The 8,032-nt window shown below is 23.9% G+C and overlaps 1 long non-coding RNA gene across 1 annotated transcript; it reads right to left on the minus strand.

Annotated features, from left to right (window-relative positions):
- Positions 1-1,146: 1,146 nt before the first annotated feature.
- On the minus strand, positions 1,147-6,449 carry LOC147801183 (uncharacterized). Its single transcript, XR_015430406.1, has 4 exons — positions 5,530-6,449; positions 3,913-3,950; positions 3,178-3,254; positions 1,147-1,228 (listed from the first exon to the last, which is right to left on the minus strand). It is a non-coding gene; the product is annotated as an uncharacterized LOC147801183 (long non-coding RNA).
- Positions 6,450-8,032: the final 1,583 nt, after the last annotated feature.

The following is an 8,032-nucleotide window of genomic DNA, read 5'->3' on the forward strand; positions in this document are numbered from 1 at the left end:
CTCGCTTGCCGTTCAGGCACCTTAACTGTTGGCTGATTAGAAAACGTCTATGCCGTTTTCGCCCGCATCGCACCTTTATTTCAGGTGCTTAGGCGAACTTCTTTGCCTTATTTGCCGGTGTATCACCCTTAACTCACCTCAAACTCGGTTCAATAGAAAGTTTTAATGCCGTCCTTGCCGGTATCACACCTTTATATCAGATGTTTAGGCGAACTTCTTTGCCTTATTTGCTGATATACCACCCTTAACTCACCTCACACTTGGGTCAATAGAAAATTTTAATGCCATCCTTGCCGGTATCACACCTTTATGTTAGGTGTATCGGCAATTTTTTTTGTCACTTACTTATTTATTAGAGCTCTCCTTAAATTTCAAAGACTTTTTGCTGCATGTTGTTGATAACAATTTTTATTTAAGGAGCATAAATTGTTTTCGCTTACTCTGCTGATATCAGTTATAGTAATTTATTGCATTTTAACTTTTTATATTGTAATAAAGCAATAACTGCCATTACATGCAAAAATTTTTTTAATTTATAATAAATTATCATCCAATGAATCTTCTTACATAATAAAATATATTTCTTTTTTATTTCATTTTAATCAATTATAAATGCAATAAGTTAAATGTAGAATCATATAAAAACATTGTGTGTTTAATTGAGTGTTAACATTTTTTTTACACATTATGAGGTAAAATTAAATAAAAATTTTATTCTAAGATAAAACATATTGCGACTTAATGTATAAGTTACTTAAGTTATGAAAAAAAATGAAAATAATTATATATAATAATGTATAAGTTATTTAAGTTATGAAAAAAAAATGAAAATAATTATATATATTAAACCTACAATTAACTATTCTTGATAGAAACAAAGCCACAGCCCAGTCATTATTTTTATTTTCAATATTATTCATATTTAATATTGGCTAACTTTCTATTCAATATTATTCACATTCAATAATAGATAAACAAGACATATCATAAATATTTTAAAAAATATATATATACTGGCTACCTGTAAATAACACATCAATTTCTGTTATTTTAAATAAATAAAGCTGGAATTTTAATAAGAATAAAATGCATAAAATTTAAAATAAAACATGACCTTAAGAAAAGAATATTATTTTATTTCAATATAACAAATCAAAATACAAACAAGTATATAACTGTACAATAACTTCTTTATAAGCATCATTCTTTCACAATGAATCTAGTTTTCCTGCAAAAAAGTAACCAATTTATTTTTACATCAGATTTATTAAATAATACGTACAGAAACAAAATATCTAATTAATTTTTGACGCATTTTAATTCTGGGTTAAGTTATAATATCAATTAATTCTAACTATTCAAAATACTTTTATTGATCCCAGGGAAATATTTGAAGAAAAATTCTATTCAATAATTTTCAACAATTTTGTTTTTCTCTTATAAATATAGTACGTTATAGAATTTAATAAAGTTGCTCAAACCACGTGGTTTTTTTTTATTATTTACTAGCAAGCATTGATTGTCACAAAAATAAATTTAAGCTGATTGTAACAAAAGGTAATAATAGCACAAAATGAATATTCCAGCTTGTAATAAAACTAAGTATTACATTTATAAAATTCCATTGTACTTTGTAACATCTATTGCAAATGTGTAAAATAGCGGATTCATTTGGATGGAAAAAATTGCAGCATCAAATATTAAAACAACTATGAATAATATCCTATGAATTAACGAAACAACCTGGATAAAACTTCTCTTTACAGTATTATGAAACAATTAATTAGTTTAAAAGAGAACTATGATTGACTTTAAAAAAGTTAAAAGTGGTGACCAAACTTCATTACTTTAAACTCATCTGTTATAAACTGTTAACTTTTAAAATGCTTCCATAAGTTAGAAAACTAATTGAAGCGGTACGTATCGCTTAACATTGCTTATATATTGCATTTTGTAACTACAGATCAATCTATTTAATAATTGAACATAAAAATGCATTTTAAATAAGGAATTTGATAGCAAAGCTTTAATATTTTTTAAATTAGAAAGAATACATTCTCACCAAAATAGTTTGTAGCTATTAATATGTAATGTAATGTTAATATTTTTAATATTTAAGCAAATTTTAACTTTTTTACGATTAAGAACTATGAACGAATTTTTTACTTTAAATTAATATGTGAAAATATTTTAAGTTTATATAAAATTAAATTATTTAATTAAAAGCAATTTTAACCTCAAGTAAATAAACAAACTAAAGGTTTTTACAAATGCAAAAAATAATAAAGTAAAATTTTTTAAAATAGTACTTTTAAAATCTGAAAATATGTTATTTGATTAAAATTTCTATCAATTAAAAGAATATATGATCCTTCAAAATTATACTCCATTAAGTATTAATTACCTAAAAATGATATACCAATTATTATAAAAGAAGTTATTAAAATATGCGATAAAGAGGAATGATTTTCTGAATTTGTAATGAATTTACAAACTAACTAAAGAATATAAATTTTACGCCATCAAGATAGGTTGGTTTAAACTAAACGGTTTTTTAAAATATTTAAATTTTTTCTCTCATAAAAAAAAGTTGAAAAGCAGTGAAATATATATATATATATATATATATATAAAACATTATAACAGTACATAGCACTTAATAACAACTATGCAATAATTTTTAAATTTATTTTACAATAAATTTTTACTTTTAAATTTTTAATACAGAAAATTGTGAAAAGAAATTTACTTTAAAATGGCATGTAAGCTATGATAAAATCAAATCATTTGACTAAAAAAGAAATTTCCCTCAACAAATACAAGTAATTCTAGTATAGGCATAATTTTTAAAAAAACAAGATAAACTTTTTTAAAAAAGTAATAAATTTAGGCGGCTAAAAAGCTAAGATTTTAGGAAAGTACTTTTGAAAATCAAAAACAGGTATTTTGATTAAAAAATTTCGATTTAAAAAAAAAATATTTCCTTATAAAATTTTTCCTTTAAAATCATAAAAAATTATTTATTGATAATCTGAAAATATTTTAATAATACAAATTACAGTCGAGGAAATTATTAAAACTGCATTCTAATTTTGCTATGAATTTGTAAAATAGATTCCACAAATTATAGAATATAAAATGCTACTGAGATAAAATGTAGTTTTATCATGTTCTTACCTTTTCTGTTGATTCTCGTTCATTCTAGTTCTAGTACTCAACCATTCTAGTTCATTCACACTTTCAGAATTTCTGGACTTTTCATGAAAGAAAGAAAAATAATTAGAATATGAACGTGGAAAAAACTGTTATAAATCTACAAAATAAAAACATTAAATTGAAAAAAAAAAAACTGCTTAGAACTCATTTCTATACAATAAGTTTATGTTTATCAGCTATCTCGTACATGCACAATGCTTATCCGAAATTATTATTAACTACTGAAGATCTTTCTTATAAAATAATTACCATTGGCAAATACTATAAAATATAGTTCAAAATTGAAATGGGAAATTTAGATTACTTATTTTAGAATTAGGTAAAATTAGATAAGTTATGATAAAATTAAATCATTTGACTAAAAAAATGTTTCCCACCTCAAAAAAAATTCTAGTAAATTTAAAATTTTCAATTTCAGTCTAGTATGTGTATGGTATGTTTGTTAGTCTAGTATGTGGTCAATATTTACAAAAGTCAAAAATAAACTTGCAAATTTTTTACTAAAGTACTTTTGCTAATCAGAAATAAGTAGTTTGATTAAAAAATGTTAATGATTCAAAAAAATATTTTCTTTAAAATTATAAACAATTATTTACTAATAATCATAAAATATTTCAATAATACAAAGAATACCACAAATTATAGAATATAAAATGGATGCCACTAAGTTAAAATGTAGTTTTAACATGTTCTTACCTTCTTTTCTGTTGACTGCCATTTTCAGTCTCTCCAGACTTTTCATGAAAGAAAAAGAAAATAATAAGAATATAACCATAGAAAAAACAGTAAAAAATCAACAAAGTAAGAACAATGAATTGAGAAAAAAATAAAAAACTGCTTCTAACTATTTTCTATACAATATATCTGACAATAAGTTTAATGTTTACCATCTATTTTGTATATGCTCAATGCTTATCGTAAACTAGTATTAACAACTGATGATCTTGCCTTTAAAATAATTACACTAGGCAAATGCTATAAAATATAGTTCAGAATTGAAAGGGTAAATTTAGAGGACAAGTTTATATCTAAAGTAAAAAATCGAATTTAAAGTCTTAACTTATTATGCATCTTTTTCTAAAATGGAGTAAAATGTGTGTTTAGATAAATGCTGCCTAATATTTATAATAAAATTACATTATCAAATTAATCAAATATTATAAATGGCAATCATTAAGAAGATAATAAGTTATAGTTCTTTTATAACATGACGTAGTATTAAAATGAAAAATTTTCTTTTTTAAATTTTGTTCTCTAATTCAAATTTAGAAAAGGAATAAGATATGAATGGAAAAAAAATCCGGCAAAACAGACATAGAAGTCTATTCAAATTAAAGATACTAAAATAGTCCAATATATTACTATTGTCCGGGTGACCCTTAATTTTAGAAATAAAATTCCTTGCCTTTTCCATTATAATTTCAAAAAATATTTAGATTAATTTTTTGCGCTACATAGTAATCATCAGAAATATATATATATTCAACAGTCAATTAAAATCACTTTTTTTTTACGGAAAATATGTCAAGCATAATGCTTTTTTAAAAATAAAATTTCAATAGGTGAAAGTTCAACAGGAAGAGATTTAAAATAAACAACCTTATAAATCTTAAGATAGAGAATGAAATAATATATTAAGAAAAAGATAAATAAGATTAGATAAATAGTAAAATTTGCACAAGAGCTGGAAAAAGAGCTAGAAACAGAAAACTTAATTCTATGAAGAAAGAAAAAATATTATGCTGCAAATATTTCTATACTTAAAAAGAACTTTGAATTTATTTCAACAAAAAAATATTCTTATTTTAAATAATTTTAAAAAATGCAAATATTTTGCAGTAGATTTCTTTTATGGGATAAGAAAGTAGATGTTTATCTTAATTACTTTTAACCTCATTGGCTGCATAGTGTTAACGTGAATTTCAGAATGAATTATATTTCAGGTTTATTGCAAGATTTTTTTCATGTTTTGGCCGAAAATTGCATCGTTCCTGACAGTTCCTGCATTTCTGTTTACTTAAAATCAAATTTCCTGTCCCTTTTGTACACAAAGATATGGGCCAAAAAAAATTTTTACCCTTCATTATAAATGTAACGTTCGTTATAAATATAAAGTTTTTCAAAAATAAGAAAAAAATTTTAAAAGACATTTTAAAAAAATGCTTTTGCAGATTAAATTATGCGTTATTTATTTAAAAAATTTAAAAATGTTTTAAAAAAACATACTTCAATAACAGTAAAGTTATTTCCTAATATTATTAAAAATTTAATCCTAAATTTTACCCTTAATATAAAGATTTGAGATGTTCTTACCTTTTATCTTGACCTTTCTTCCAAAAGATTTTTCTTGCAGCATTTCCATCCATACAAAAAAAAAATAATAATAATAATAACATTAATAAAAAGCAATTACAAAACAACAAAAGCAAACTTAGAAAGAGTTTTCCCAGTTAATTTATTCTGAAAAATATTCGAAAAAATTAAGACCTGAAAGCAAGTGTGAGACGAGTTTCAGATTGTTAAACGCTTCGAATTTAAAAAACTCTTATCAGAAAATTATTAAATTTAAATTATACGATAAACTAATCAAAAATTAGAAAATGTTAATACCATTTCTTTTTTTTTTAGTGGTCAGAAACATATTTGAAGAAAACCCTTTAGGTCTGATCAGAAGTTTTATTTGAAACAAAAGGTGAAACGCGCCGTCAATACATAGTCCTGGTAAAAAATGACTACCGATTTTTCTAATAAATTAAATAAGGTAATTAAACTAAGTAAGTAAATTAATTTAAATAATTATTAAATTAAAAACTTTTCAAAAAAATAAAGAAGCATTTGATTTAAATAGATATAGAAAATCATTTTTCTATTGTTAGGATTAATGGAACTTATAATTCATTTTAAAACTAAAATGGTAACTTACATGCTAATCATACAAAGAAACATTCTTGCAGAAGAAAACGATTAAAAAATATAATTTCTAAAAACTAAATAAAGAAAATAAAAACAAACTATTTGTGAAAAATTAATAAATAATAGTGTACTGAAAATATAACATGAGCTAAAGAATAAAAGTTTACTTACTTACTTTTTTTAGTAGGCTGTTGTGTATCGCATTCCTGCAATAAAACAGAAAGGAGACCTCTTTTGAAGTTGACCATTTCCATTATTTATCCCCTTTTTTTCAAATTTTTTGGCGACCATTGAATCTTTTGGCGTCTGGGGTAAGTGGACCACCTGGTTGAAGAGACTATTTCTTAGAATCGGGGATTGGAAACAAGGTCACTTAACTCTTTTTTCCTTAACTTGAAGGATTGGAAACAAGGTCACTTAAATTATTCTTTTTAAAAATACGTGTCCTGTGATTTCAGAGAGTAAGATGTCCTCAAATTAAGATCAATATTTATTTTTAAATTGTTAAAAACAATTTCTGGTGTTATAAAGGAAAAATAAATTAAATAACAAAAACATTTAGTTAACTACCAACGATAAACGAACTCTCGAAATTAAATAATTGCATTATGTCAAAACTTATTTGTATGCTTTTTTTTTTTCAGAAAAACTTTTATACTTCTACACTTGGAAATAAAGCTTACATAAATGTTTTAACTTGCTGTGCAGAAAAATAAAATCATCCTGTTTCTCTATAAGATTAATATGTATTATTAATATATATTATTAACTCTTTCTGTTAAGGAATTGTTCCATGCGAAAATTAAAAAAAGAAAAACAGGGAGTCTCTGACTCCCCCCGTTTCCGATCACCTATCCGCGTAATTGTTTCACTTAAATCCTTGTTTTATTTTCTTCCTTTAAAAAGCAATATTTTAAACTGAAACGCTGAACATTTTGCTTTTAAAATGTACAAGTGAAGTAGCGTTATATTAGAATGTTTTGTTAAAATGCTAATCGTAACGAATTCGAGGACTACCTCAGAAAATTATCAACTGCACTTTAAAGAAGATTTGACTTAAGGAATACAGATTGTGTATTACAATAATAAAACAAGAAAAATTGCTGAGAAATTATTTTATTTGTTGACGAAAATTTTAACAGTTTAAACTGAGAATACTTTTTATTATTAGGCTTATTTATTTTTAAAAATGTCAATTTAACTGTTAAGATTTATATCTTGCAACATGCAAATCCCTCGCTATCTCTCTCTCTTTCGCTACTCTTAATTGACAATTCAGTGCGAGCTGACAAAATTAAAAAAAAGACAAAGATCTCCTGGCGAAAAGATAAATTTTCTGCAAAAATGAATAAACAGTCAATATTTAAAAATATACCTGAAAAAAATCACGAATGAACACTTAAATTAGCAATGACTTTCAAATAAATTTGAATTCGAAAGAAAATTCGTTTTAGGTTTACATATAAAAATTATTTTTTAGCTCATCGAATTTTAACTGCATAATTACATTTAAGTGGAAAATACGAAGAAAAAAATTTGGTAAAATTACGGAACTGTATTGACATTTCTGGTTTAAAAAAAAAGGAAAAAAAAATTAACTTGGGTAATAAAATTAAAATATATCCTGCATTTAAGCCATTTATTTGATAAATTTTCTATTCAAATTGTAAGGGTTTAACAGAAATTCTGGTTTTCACAAATATAGTTCTTATTACCACACATTTAGTAGAAAATACAAAACTGAACAGTTAATTTTATTGAATAAAGGCTTATAAGAAGAAAATGCTCTTAGCTAACATGATTATTTACCATATTTTACCAAAATTTAACAAACATTATAAAATTTTATTTTATTGTCAACCTAAAACATTACCAAACACTTTGGTAAAAATTATCGAGTTTT

This window comes from Parasteatoda tepidariorum, chromosome 11 (assembly GCF_982258835.1).
Source record: "Parasteatoda tepidariorum strain Cologne lab strain chromosome 11, Ptep-v5.0, whole genome shotgun sequence".
NCBI classification, from domain to species: domain Eukaryota; kingdom Metazoa; phylum Arthropoda; class Arachnida; order Araneae; family Theridiidae; genus Parasteatoda; species Parasteatoda tepidariorum.